Source organism: Chinchilla lanigera, unplaced genomic scaffold (assembly GCF_000276665.1).
Source record: "Chinchilla lanigera isolate Chin_1 unplaced genomic scaffold, ChiLan1.0 scaffold00001, whole genome shotgun sequence".
NCBI lineage: Eukaryota > Metazoa > Chordata > Mammalia > Rodentia > Chinchillidae > Chinchilla > Chinchilla lanigera.
This window is the reverse complement of record NW_004955402.1, coordinates 50618224-50633015: the sequence shown is the minus strand read 5'-3', so window position 1 is coordinate 50633015 and position 14792 is coordinate 50618224.

The window sequence follows — 14792 nt, the reverse complement described above, 5'->3', positions numbered from 1 at the left end:
ATAGAAGACAGTAGAACAACTATGTTAACTATCCCTTATATATCTACATACAAAATTTCTCCTTCTTTCCCTTCTCTTTTCCCACATCCCAGTTGCCCTTTACCCTTGAATGTCTTCCTTTCATTTCACAATGTCTATCATACCAAAACATCATATCCCCTTTGCTCTTGTTGCTTTGCTTTCAGGGCCATGAATGTTTGCCCTCTGCCATGTGGCACTCCCTCAGAGCCAGCCAAGTATGGACTGAAACCTCCACAAACAGTAAGCTAAATAAACCTTTCCTTACTTAATTTTGGGCATTGGGTATTTTGTCTCAGCAACAAGAGGAAAGTAACCAAGACAACTAATTTCCTACTTCTCTTTATTTCTCAGGTGCACTGACTAACCACAAAAATCAATAAAGAGAAAATCCTCTATCTTTTTCTTGATCACTGGTTTATTTCTACAGTACCTGATTCTTGACTCACATTCATCTACATCAAATCACACATAATTATTTTCTTCATTCAATTATTATATTTAGTTGGTGATCTCCATCTTTCTGTCTACATTTTCTCAAAATACAGTCATTGAAGCATAAAGAATACCTAATTTGGAATAATTATTTTTGTCTTTGTTACTTAAAAAACTGATGCTATATATGCAATGGATTGTAATTTTTCTGTCCTTGAAATAGACCCACTATCAAATCTTCTTATTCAAACTGTAACTGACCATTTTTATTGTGCGGTAAGACAGACTGTATATAACTTATTGGATTTAGGAATAAGAAAATCCTTTGGAGTTTGGACATTGCTTGGTGACTGCCTCCTTTCTCCAAATCAGGCCCTTCAGCTATTATTTATGCAGAAGCATGTGGGTTTTTTGAGTATAGAAGAATAAAAATATTTACTACAACAAATATTTCATGATCATTCTAGGGTTAGAACAATAATAAGAAGAAACAATTCTAGATGCTTGCGAACATGCTAGATATGATATGCATTGGTCAGTCTTCCTGATGCTGAGACAAAACACCCCACACCCGTGATCAATGGGCTCCAAAACACAAGCATTGTATCTGGGGCATGGTGGAGCAAAGCTGCTCACTTCATGGCGGCCAGGAAGCAGAGAGCCAGGGAAAGTGCCTGTGTAAGGGTCACGGGCAAGAGAGGGTCCCCAAAGCCATACCCTATGGTACATGTGAATACAGCCACAAGTGTAAATGTCGCACACACTTTCATCATTTGTTTTGGCAAGGATTGCTGAGACTGGTGAGGCACTAGGTAAATTTAATTTTCTTTTATTGTTCTGTTTCTTATTTTATTCTGAAGATCATAGTCAAGCACTTATCTATAAAACAAGGGAGTCAAACTTCAAAAGGCAGGAAAAAGTCCAGGACAAGTCTCTGAGGTTTTCTAGCCATAGACCAATATGCCCTCAGCATCTTGTTGTTCCTGCTGTTGTGTAACTTCAGGTGCAAATTGCCTTTGATTAAGTAAACGGGTTCAGGAAACTCTCCGCATGAACACATAATTATCATTTCTGTTTCCGCTTTGTCTTCTGACCTACAAAAAGACATCTGGCTCAACTGCACCTTTAAGAGTAAATGAAAGTAGACTGAGAACTGATTCAAAGTGGGGTTTTTCAAAAGATCTTACAAACATTCTTTTCACAAATTTTTGAATAAATAATACAGTTATAGTTTTGTTTTCATAATGCTCAATAGATGTAACAGGTAACCTAAAATAAAAACTGCAACAATTAAGAAATAAATGTAATTGTAAAATTAAAGTTAATAGACACTTAAAATGGCACTTTAATTTTTGTGAACAACACTAAATAGAGTAATATCCAAAGTAAAATGACAGCTTTGCGCAGTGGCAGTATCGTAGCCAATGAGGTTTATCCGAGGCGCGATTATTGCTAATTGAAAACAAAGTAAAATGAGACACTGGAGAAGAATCAAAGGGTATGATGCTTTTCCTTCTTTCTCTTTCTCTCAAAATTGTTTTTGAAGATGCTATATCAACAGTTTTCCGTTTGAAAAAGAAATAAATTATAAAGATTCACAGTATGCCGAGGTTTGTGAGATGTGTATTTGTATTTATGCTAGTTTTAAAGCACAGCTAACTGAAGAGACAGATTGTATTTTCTGATACTGTCAAATATTCCATTTTTGTCATTATAGTGATACTTTTACTTGATAACTTATAGGTAGTATCAGTGTATGAAAAATCATTTCTTATTTTTCAACTAGAATAAATTGTACTTTCAAGTAGCATGTAGAACAGTTCAGATATTAATCATAATTTTCATAGTCTAAAAATGTGCTTCGGTGCATGTTTGCATGCCTGGCTACCAAGTGGCAGGTCAATGGTATAGTTCAGTTTTTACTACTTACTCTGCTGCAATTGTCTACCTGTTTTGAAGCATTTTAAGACTATCAATACCCTTCCAAGTTTACTCCATTCCTACAATGCAAAATAGCTTTTCAAATAATCTCCTTTCTTCAGACTTCTAGAAGTTATTTAAAATATTAGCATATAAGGTAGAAGATGATGAAGAAATGTGAAACAATACTTTCATATCTTATTTTGAAATCTATCCTCAAGGAGAACATAATACTGACTAGAGGACTGTCAAGATTAAGAAATAAATTATACGTGATTTAACTAGATGGTAAAACTTTTCAAAATAACAGTATAATTACTACATTTTAGTTGAAATTTTAGTCTTAAATGTAAGTTTATTAAAAAATATGTGCATACAAATACATGTAACTGTAGTCCTATATTTAAATGGAACTATTTATCAGGGCAAGAAACTGTTAAAGAATTCAGTGGGCTTTCTGCCATTGTGGTAAGATGAATGATGAATCAGATGCAAGGCAAGGTTCCTTAATAATTTATTGGGTCATGAGTTATGGTTTTGTTCAATTGAAAATTATTAGATGGGTTTGCCTGAGGCAAAAAGCATAGTGTATGGAAAAAAAGAAAATAGATTAAGCAAACATTCCATGAATTTAATCATTTCTAACAGTGTAGTTGGTAAAGGCTCTGATGCATTTGCCATTAATTCAGGGGACAACATTGCCTCTGCACAACATAATCACAAGATGGGAGTTGTCAGAACAACTTTGTAAATGGGATATTCACAGTGCAAAGATAGTCCAAGTCCTATTTGGAAGAGCACAGTGTCTCTGAAGTGTTTTGCTGTCTTAAGCATTAAGGAAGAGGTTTCAGGTTAGTTAGTACATGGATTCATGCAGCACCGGATGAATATGAACTTTTAGCAAAGTGTCTTTGAAGCATGAATATACTGAAAATGTTAGAGGATTTCACCAACCGAATGATTGGGTTTGGGTCACTCTTAAGTGTCTACCCATCAGTAAATAGATCTATTTTTCCAGGTACAATAATTATAACTGAGCTGTCATCCGTACTGTATTTTAGGTGTGATGTCATCCATTGTGGGTATACAATGCACTATACTCTAATAATTTAGTTGAGAAGATCTGAAAATGGGCTTGAGGTCAAACTAAATCCTGGAAGGGTCCTATATATGAACAGCTGGTGAACCCTGAATTGCAGATATTCTTTAACTGTCTAACACCAACTCTGAGACCGTTATTTAACACTACGGGTCTCTTGTGACTTCAGGCTTTATATTGACAGCATTGGAATTATGAATATACCTGGCAACTTGGTTATGAAAATTTTATTTCAAATTTAGAAGCTTTCTCTTTCTCTAGGGATGTGGAGCTTCAGAGTTATCAACTATCAGATATCCAATGGAGTAGTTCTTTGTCCCAACACCTAACACGCTTCCACCTAACATGGAACACCTGACATGCTTCCACCATTTAAAATTATTTTGGTTGCTCTATTTCAAAAAATATAATTCTGCACTGAAAAGAAAATAATAATACTTACTAGAGAAAAATATCTTCTGATTACATCCATTAGAATGAAACGCATTCAAGAAAAGATGAAATACTGATGAAGCAACAACTTTCAAAGTTTTAGTCATCCATGTATGAGAGAGAACGTATGACATGTATCTTTCTGTCTGATTTATTTTTTAAATGTGTTTCAGTTCCATCTATTGTTTTGCAAATGACAGATACCACTTTCCTTTTTTATGACTTCATAGCATTCTGTGTGTATGTGTACATTTTCTTTATCCATTCATTAGTTGGTGGAAAATTTGTTTCCATTTCTTAGTTATTGTGAATAACAGAGCAATAAACAGTACGCATTTAAAGGAGTAAAAATTATAAAAAATATACTATTTCAAATAAACTTATTTTTTTAAAGATGCTTCTTTTTACAAAGTCAGACATTCATCACTGCCGTGTTGTTGGAGGGAGAAGGTGAATAATAGGTTTTATAGGTAGCCTATTGCCCATTAAGTAGTATAAGCACCCTGGAATACACTCATACCTTTTCATACTACTTAAATTATGAAACCTGTTATTTCTCTATCTAAACACAAAGTAAGTATGTAGAGATAGTGCTCAACAACTGACTAATGGTGAGTTAAACAGTTTCTGAAATATAGTATGATGGAGTGGAAAAGCTTTAGAGTAAATGATGAGCGATTTCAGCTCTGTCTCTTTCATGTGTAAGATATGTGATTAAGTGCTACTTATTGTTTTTGCTATCTGTAAAATGGATAGGATTGCCAAGACCATTCAGCTATTTAATATGAGTAAAACTGTTCCAAACATCTTACTCATACTGCAAAATTGTCACTTTTTCCTCAGCTAAATGGAAATGTTTGCTGCCAGTCCCATGAAAGATTGTACTGTGCTGCAAATTAACTTAAGCAGTTTGCTTGAAACTCTATGAAGTTAGGTTTTATAAATGTCCCTCAGTGACAGGGAGAGGCACAAGATACATGGATAAGACCACATTTCCTTCTGCCTTCAGTGATGAAACAGAAGGGAGAGCCCCATAAGGCCTGATGTGCTGAGGGGAGCCCCTCCCTTCAGCTCCATAGTGGTAGTAGCCAAAGACAGAACTATCTCATGCCCACATGCTCTGACAACGGATCAGGCCTCCACTCCTGTTCAACACCTCCAATGGGCTCAAATCCAAAAAACTTCTTATGTAAAGAACCTGGGTCACCTTCTCTCACATCTTGAGAGGCCTAACTTATTATGACATCACTGTTTCTTTCCCTAACTCCCAGGTCTTTACGAGAAGACTCCTCTAATGTAGACGTTCTTAGTACTTTGAAATTCTCTTCCAACATCCTTTCCACTTCATATCTGCCATTTATCGTGCCCTGGCATTTTATCATTATCATATCATGAAAATTTTGTACAATCTTGGTATACATTGCATTATTCAAATTTCATTTTTGTCTTTCTAGCTCACAATCTTTTCTTACCCGATTCTAAAAATGTTTGAACAAAGCAGGTCTACGATTTAACACAACATTGCATTCATATACTGTAGGTCTAGTTGTCCCTTTGGCCTACTCCAGCCCCACAGCTCCATTGCGGTGCATCTCAACTACAGGCTACCTGTACTGTAATTTGCTATTCCATTTCCACAGAACGTGTTTCTCTTCAGAGCCACACACAACTGGTTAAAAGATGATTCCAAGTTACTAGATACATTAGTAATTCAAAGCAAAATTGGGTAGTCCCATCATAAAATAAAGAAATTAATTCATTAAATCTGTGGTAGTTGTGCATGGAACTAAACACTGTCATAAGCGTAGAATAGTTCCTAGATGCATTAAATACCCTGAAAACTATCACATCTGGTCCACATAAGGGTAAACATTCCTATTTAATTTTTCTAGGAAACACTTTCTCAATTAGAATTTTTTGCAAATTTTTTAAAGATTAAACTAATTCATCCTGCCATGTGAACAAAGGAATCCTCCAATGGTGATTTAGACAGTAATATTTTAAAAAATTGTGATCAACTCAGGAGTGTGGGTTTCTTTTTAGGATGTTTCATATATTTGTTTGTTTTTGTTTTTGTTTTTGTTTCCGGTACCGGGAATTGAACTCACAACATTACGCTTGCCAGGCAGGCACCATGCTGCTGAGCTAAATCCCCAGCCCAGGATGTTTCATATATTGAAAGTGTACATCAAAAGCATAGATTTATTTCAGCATTTCAGTAGTGATAGCACTAGAGTATTCATTAATTAAACTGACACATGTATATATATATCGATATGTATTTCAAGTCTCAGCTATCATTTGCAAACATCTACTTCTCCTTTGAAAACAGCTCATGGACAACTCCTAGGCCTTTGTAGTAACTGAGTTCTGAGTATGGGACCCCAGCAAACTGACCTGCTAGGTACTGGCTGACCCATTAAGTCGTATGTTAGCCATGCACAGTAACAGTTCATCATTAAATGAGTGGTACATACATGATAAAGCCTAGTTGGGTCCCAGAGGCACGAGTGAGTTACATGAAGAAGGTGCCTAGTATCCATAGCTCCTGCTCTTTTTCCAGCATAAGCCTATGGCCTCATGGAGTGCTTTCAGTGATCAACTGATAAAAGAAGAGATGCCTAGACTCTTGTTCACAGATGGCTCTGCATGTTTTGGAGGCACCACCTGAAGTGGACAACTGAGTCCCTATAGGCCCTTTCCAGGACATCCCTGAAGGAGCAAGACTGAAGGAAAACCACAATGGAGAACACTTTGGACAGCACATTGGGTGGTAAATTTTTTTAGGAATTAAAAATGCAGATAGGTGAGTATGCACTGAGTTATGAGCTATAACCAGTGGTCTGTCAGGGTCATGATGGACTTAGATGGAACATGACTAGAAAATCGGTGGCAAAGATATTTGGCGAAGAGGTGTGTGGATAGACCTTTCCATATGAGCAGAAGATGCAAAGATATTTGTGGCCCCCCCCCGCAAAGGTTTACTAGGAGATGACCTCAGCAATCAAGAGAGTAGCATGACCTGTTGTGTGGATGGAAAGCCTTTCTTCAGCCACCCCTGCTGTTGCCTAGTGAGCTCATGAACAATGTAGCCATGGTAGTGGGAATGGAGGTGACACATTAGCTCAGTAACATAGTCTTCCATTCAGCCATGCTGATTGGTTATAACTACTGCGGAATGCCCAATATGCAGAGACCAACGCTGAGTCCCAAATATGACACTTTCCCCAGGGAAATCAACCTGTGACCTATTGGCACACTGATTAGATTAAACCAGTTCCAACATTGAAAGAGCAGCACTTTCTCCTTATTAACATAGACAGTTATTCCAGTCATGGGTTTGCCTTCTCTGATGGAATTCTTCTGCAAACACTACCATGTGTGGACTTACAGAATGCCTTAACCATCATCATGGTATTCCACACAGTATTGCTTCTGATGAAGGAAGACATTTCATAGCCAAAGAATTGAGACAATGGGCTCATATCAGGGGATTCACTGGTCTTACCATTTCCTCACAATCCAGAAGCAGCTGAAATGACAGAAAGATGGAATGGTGTTTTAAAGATGCAGTTATAGTACCATTTAGGGGCAATGCAAGGCTGGAACAGGCTTCTCTAGAAGATTGTATTTGTTTTGAATCAGCATCCATTGTATGGTACTATTCATCCCAAAGGTAGCATTAACAGGTCCAGGAATCAAGTGGTAGAAATAGAAATGGCTTCTGGGCATGATGGCACACACCTGCAATCCCAGCACTCAAAAGGATAAGGCAGGAGGATCACCAAAAATTCAAGGCCGGTCTGTGCTACACAGAGAGATTCTGTCTCAAACAAACAGAGAAAACAAGGAAACAAGAAAGAAAGAGGAATGGTGCTACTTACCATTTTCCTTCCTCTGTCTCTTGTTCTTCCACATTTGTTGGGTAAGAAACAAAAATAAAGGATAATTTTAATAGGTGTGTTCAAGTGTAAAGACTCTGTCTGGTAGCCTAGTAACACTTAAGTTATTTAGGTAAGGAAGAACAGGGCAGATTCTTAGAAAGAGACCAGAAAATAATTCAGAAAAAGGCTGCTGTCTAATTATGGGAAGAAATCGCTCCAAAGAGCAAGAAGTAACTTACTACACCAAATCATATTGCTATGACATAAAACTAATTATATTAATTTAAATATCAAGACAAATACAATCAACAGTCTACATTAACATTTAAATTACTTTAATTACAAATAGTGGACCTCTTCTGAGGGATATCTTCAGCAAATATTATTTTTCTAGAAGTATAATCACATTTTGATGGATTATTATCTTTTAAATGAATAAATAGTCCAGAAATTCCTCACTTGAATTTCTGCATTTTTTGAATTGTATTTTTTTTCCATCATGGACATTGTTTATAAAAATCATTGCTTTCTAAAATATAAACATAGTAAATACTGATGAAATACTATTTAAATTGTCCTTGCTATCAACAATTTCCTACATTTTTATTTACTTTTTCTCATGCACCTTTTCTATCTTCTCTGCTTAGTTATTGCCCAGGGAACACATCGAGAGACTGCAAAACTCCACACAATGAAAGAACAAAGGGTGGACCACATTTCCAAAGAAGAGTTGTAAGCTATATCTATTTAGAGGTTATTTTTATATTATCATAATGCAAGACTTCCAAAGCAAAAAAAAATGGAAGTTTTAAGTGTATGCCATTAGAACACAAGAATAATATAAAACTTGTCACAGATCATTTGAACAAGGCTCATTTCTACTTGCCTAGTGACACAAAGAGGAGTAGAAATTTATCCAGAAAGCTGAGAACCTTAGGGGAAACTCCAGTTAACAGTTTTCAAGGCGTTACTCTATTATTTAGCTGTTTAGAAAATAATTTTGCAGTATGATATTAATTTTGTTTTTTAAGATAATGTATTAACCCCTTTATATAAAAGTTTATAATTTCCCTACAGTTTTTACTGAAAATTGATGTTATTGGTGTTATAGCTATTGGAGAAACAGGAAATGCATGATTAGAAAATATTTTGTGTATTACAAAAACAGATTTATTTTCTGTTAGCGAAGTTTCTTAAATAAACTCCTGGTCTGATTTTCTTTGTATAAAATAAATAACATATAATATGATGCTAATGAGATGCTTAGCTTTTCAGTGCTCCATTATCTCATGAATTTGTACAACAAATTATTAATCATTTGCTGAAAAAATTATTGCTCTGAAGGTCTCTTCAGAATTATCTGAAGACATGTAAGCAAATCATGTTACATATATTAAAAGTAAATTTTTAAAAATTTTGAAGTTAATTAAAATAATTTTTAAAAAATGTTAGTTTTGTGAAAAATGTTTGTGTGAGGCTGAATAGAATGTGCAGAGGCTGAATATAATTGGCAGGAAAGCGGAGGTTGTACTCATATACTTACACACTTACATACATTCTTAGGAGGAAAATAACAAAAGAAGAAGAGACGGTGAAGGATCCAGGACCTAGCAACAGAGTTAGGAGTCACTGTCTTTGGAAGAAGGGCAATAGAAGCAAGGGAAGGGAAAATTACTTCTGGGACCCAGGCACAGTTAGAGACTTGGAGTAGGAGCTATCACTGGGAGGGGAGCTCAGAGGAACATATCTTCTGCCAGACACACAAAAGCCTGGTGGAAACAAATGATGCAAATACTGGAAATTCTCCTTTCTCCCTCTTTCTTCTTCCCAGTGCCTTGCATTAGGTAAAAAATTCCAGGAAGTAGCAGCCAAGGAAAATTTGGGTGATGGATAGTCTAGAAGCTATCTTCTGTAAGCTATCCTTAAACACACACACACACACACACACACACACACAAACACACACACACACACACACACAACTATCATCATGCTTTGCTTAGAATAAGTATAACAATCCACTTAAGCCCCTACATGTAATGTGGCATACCACTAATATTCTTTGTAAGAGTTTAAGTAAAGAGAGATGGTAAGCTACTACCTTAAATGTACATGCTTAAGATAGTGTCTCCATAGCTGTACAGAGCATCTGCATTCATTATTAAGGTTTTCTCCAACATGTATTTCATGTTTCTTTTACTTCTGGCAGAATCTATTCTGTGGAGAAATCAAACTCATCTTCTCAAAAAGAATCATATTAGCAGGATTCCATATTGAGTAGTAATCTACTGTTTTCTATTGATTAGTATTATTGTGCATGAGAACACTGAGAGATCCCTGGAAATCTGATATGGTTTTCTGATACAGTATAATTTCCCATCATTGTGTTTGATCGGATCAGTTTGCCATTTGTAATAAGGTTCAGGGAGTAACTCCCTTCACTGTTAATTCAGCAGCAAGAGTGCACCAGCGTGGAGGGAGGGCCTCTCACCTTTCAGTTTAGAAAAGCCATGTCTGTGTTTCTTGTGGAAAGCTCCATTTTAAGTCAACTTTTCTGCTGTTGAAGTGATAGTTTATAGACAAACAAGGAAAAGAGCGTACTGTTATATTCAGAGTTCACAAGGGAATAAATTTCATACAGGAAACATAATTTATAGGATTATTTTATAATATTTATCCAAAACATCCAACAGATGTTTTGGATAAAACATCCAGCAGAACAGTACAAGAGATATGTGTACACCCAAGAGACCCAAGTAATCCACCTGAGGACCTTGGTCCCAAAGCAAAGTGCAGCTAAAGACCTAGAACCCACGGCATGGTCTCACGCAAGTCTGTATCAAGCATTCACAATGGGAAGGCCTAAAAGTCAGCGGTGGAAGCTAAAAAGTCTGTGCCAATGGGATGAAGGATCTGTGCTAGTAGGCTGAGGGATCTGCACTGGGGCCAGGAAGCAATGCTCAAGGTAAATACCAGAGTTTCTAGGAAGAGAACCGCAGCCATCCTCAGTGACAGTGAGGACCTGAGCTCCTCCAAAAATGAGAACAGCTGAGTTCATATCAGTAAAGCCAGTGTGACAATCTTCTCTGGGAGAACCAGCAGCATGACATCTTCCACTGTAGTTCTCTTTTTATGCTGTTGGCAACAATCCTCAGGTGGGCCTTCCACACCCAGTACCACACAGACTCAGTTCAGCTGGGTGTTACAAGTTCACCACTAGTTAATCCACCACAGTACAGTAAGCCATGCGGTAGTAAATTAGGTGCACACATTGGTATGAACTCATGCGCAAATATATACGTGGTATAGATTGCTGTGTCCAGAGGTGCATCTAGATGAGTATACAGACATCCACTCTCTGTCAGCTAAGAGCTTCTAAGAGCAGTGGCACTCCAGAACTGATGAGCACACCTCACACAGAGACTCTGACTTCTAATACTGTTCTCCAGTAAAAGGAAGCCAGACACTAGAAAACTGGCAATTTTAGGATTCTAGAATGAGGACAGAAAATACCATAGGAAATGTTCCTGAACCATTTTCTGATAACAGAAAGAATGTGCTAAAAAGAAAAGAACAACCTAATAAATGGATAACAAATTAATGGAGTGGGCCTGGAATATAGCTCAGTGGCACAAGTGCGTGCCTGTAAAGTGCAAGTTCCTGAGTTCGATACCCAGCACCAAAAAATAAAACTAAAAACAAAAAACAAATTAATGGAGCATGTTACAGGATATTACAGCACATTAAAGGGTGTCAGTGCCCAAAGTAGAACAATTTGAGCTGAATAAATAAATGCTGGAATTAACCCAAATTATAACCATATATTAGTCCTTATTATGTACAGAAAGAAACAAATATATAAATAAAAATTTCCCGTGCCCAGGGACTCTAAAAATCTTATGTACCTATTCTGCCTATAGGGAAAAGAAATGTAATTTCCCACTCCTTAGATGTGGATTATGCATCATAACTTTAAATAACACGTGAAAAGTAGAGAAGAGAGTAAGTTCACAGAGGGGAGAACAGCTGAGTTCATATCAGTAAAGCCAGTGTAACAGTCTTCTGCAGGAGAACCAACAGCATGCCATCTTCCACTGTAGTTCTCTTTTTATGCTGTTGGCAACAATCCTCAGGTGGGCCTTCCACACCCAGTACTACACGGACTCAGTTCAGCTGGGTGTTACAAGTTCACCACTAGTTAATCCATCACAGTACTGTAAGCCATGTGGTAGTAAATTAGGGGCACACATTGGTATGAACTCATGTGCAAATATACACGTGGCATAGATCACTGTGTCCAGAGGTGTGCATGCAAGGCAAGAGCTCTACCACTGAGCCACATCCCCAGCCCTAAATCAAAGTTAAGATTCCACTTCACACAAGAAAGAATCACAAAGAAAGAATGCCAGTCACGAAGAAGTCAAAGAGCAATAAATTCTGGTGTAGCTGAGATGAAAAAGGAACCCTCCTACATTGTTGGTGGAAATGTAAACTACTAAAATCATTATGGAAATCAGTATGGAAATTTTGCAATGAACTAAAATTAGAAATTCTGGGGCTGGGGATTTAGCTCAGTGACACAGTGCCTGCCTGGCAAGTGCGAGGTCATGAGTTCGATTACCGGTACCAGAAAATAAAATAAAATAAAATAAAATAAAATAAAATAAAATAAAATTAGAAATTCCATATAGCCTAGCTATTCTCCATCTGGGCTCTACCTTGAAGAGCTAAAGACATCATACCACAGTGCTAAATACTTAACAGTGTTTACAACAGTTTAATTTATATTAGCTAAATCCTGGAATCACCCTATATACCTATCAGCAGATGAATGGATACAGAATATAGTATCTGTATATAATAGAATAATATTTGGCTAGAAAAAAGGAGGAATTCAAGACCTCTTTATGAAAATGGATGCACATGTAAAATATAAAGTTGAGTGAAATATATCAGACACAAGCTAAAATACTATATAGTATCACTCATCTGAGTAAGGTAAAGTACAAACAAAGACCATGAGGAAGGCTGGATAGAAGGTAAAAAAGGGGATTGATCTCTTGCAAACTGGAAAAGGCCCAGGACACTAAGGAAAAGGGGAAAGCAGTGGGGAAGGGAAAGTACCTCAATGAATAAAGACATTTTATATCATATTATGAGCTAAGAATAGTAATAGTAACAATAAAAATATGGAACCAGGATTTAGAGGAGGGGGAAGGAGGTGGGTAGGAAGAACAAGGAAAGTGAACATGAAAAATAAGCTGCATTATGTACATGGACCCATTGCTCAAGGTGCAGGTAAACTTCGTGTACGGCAAACATGTACTAATGAAATAGCATAACAAAAAACCAAGGCACATGTTCCTATCCTTTCCCTCTTGGAACATTTAATATGGAAAATTTGTAATCACAAGTACTCTCTCCTTTGTGAAATTCATATACATTTCTTATAAAACAGTTTTACCTTTTATAAGTTTTATGATCCAGACTCTCTTGGTCAAGGACCTAAGAGCCATCACTATGAAATATGCCCAGCAACACAAATAATAGCACTGTTGCAACATGTAAGATGACCTCTGCCTTCAAAACTTAAGGATTGGTTCCCTTTTTTAATAACACCAATTACCTAAGCTGGAGGGTCACCTGATTACCAGGTCAATTGTGGATGAATTATGTGCTACAAGCGGTGGTGTGATGTCTTACTGACAACTAGTTTTCATTTTATTTCATGATTAGTTATCATTTATATATGGAATGAGTTCTATTTTGTTGGTCCTGTAAAAAAGATGTTTCCTTCAGTCTTCGCAGACTTCAGAATTTTCTTTTAGTATGCTTCACATTCTATCTTAATATATATTATTTAATAAAGTACTTCATTCTCTGTTATCTTTGTGTTTTTAATTATACTTCCCAAATATTAATGTTCTTTGAATATAAATGAAGAACATTAAATAAATAAAGTTCTTTAAGTAGTGCTTTTTGTTTATAATTTAGCAGTGTTAAGCATCAGATCTCTGTGCTTTGCTTAGGCTCCATCCTAATAACCCTTCCTTTATGTATTAGTGGAGATATATAGAGAATTGCCGTAGTTACTATCACTCAACCTTCCATGACTGGGAAAATAGACCATAATGTTAAGTGAAATAAGTCAGACTCATGAATTTAAATATCAGATGGTTTCTCTTATATGAGAATATGAAATATAGATATGCATACAAATGAAATGGAAGAGAGATAAATGGAAAGTAGGGAGAAGTTCAAATACTCCCCCAAATTACCTGTTCTGTTGCTTCACCAACATTTTAATATGCATTCGAAGTTGCTTCATTTTTGCTACTAGTTTGTGTTAGTCCCTTGAAAAGAAAGTTTTGTGTTAATATCTGTTTATTCTTTGTAAAAATCATTTGGTCTATGTCTTCTACTTTGAGTAATTATTTTGAAGATAATGATACACAGTGTTTTAGCCATTGTTATTTTATTATTTGTTGTGAAATTTTTTTTTTATATAATAAAAAATGATTGGAAAAATAACCAGTGAATGTGTCCCACAAGATTAATAGGGCAGGGGCACCTAAAAGGTGAATGTCGCAGAGTGGGGTGTGAGGCAAAGACAGGATAGGAAACATGGTTCTCTCTACTTCCACACATATGACTACATACTGAAATACGTCGTGCATTTATACAGATCACTAAAGTGGCAGAAGTAAAGGATGGCCAAATGTTAGCTTTTAAATTATATTTTTATTTTCATTTTTTAAAATTTTAGGTTAAAGAGAAAACAAAAACAACAAAAAGCAAACACACAGCCAAAAAACAAAACAACAAAAACCAATAAAAATGATACAGAATTTCAAAGCAAGGGGATAGAAATTTAACAATAGTTGCTACATTATATATGGTTATCTTCAAAGTAGTTGCTCAGATCAGCAGACATAGGCATGCAAGATAGATAAACATAAGAGTGAAACTGAGTTTCAAATCAGTCTATTAGGACACCTACAATA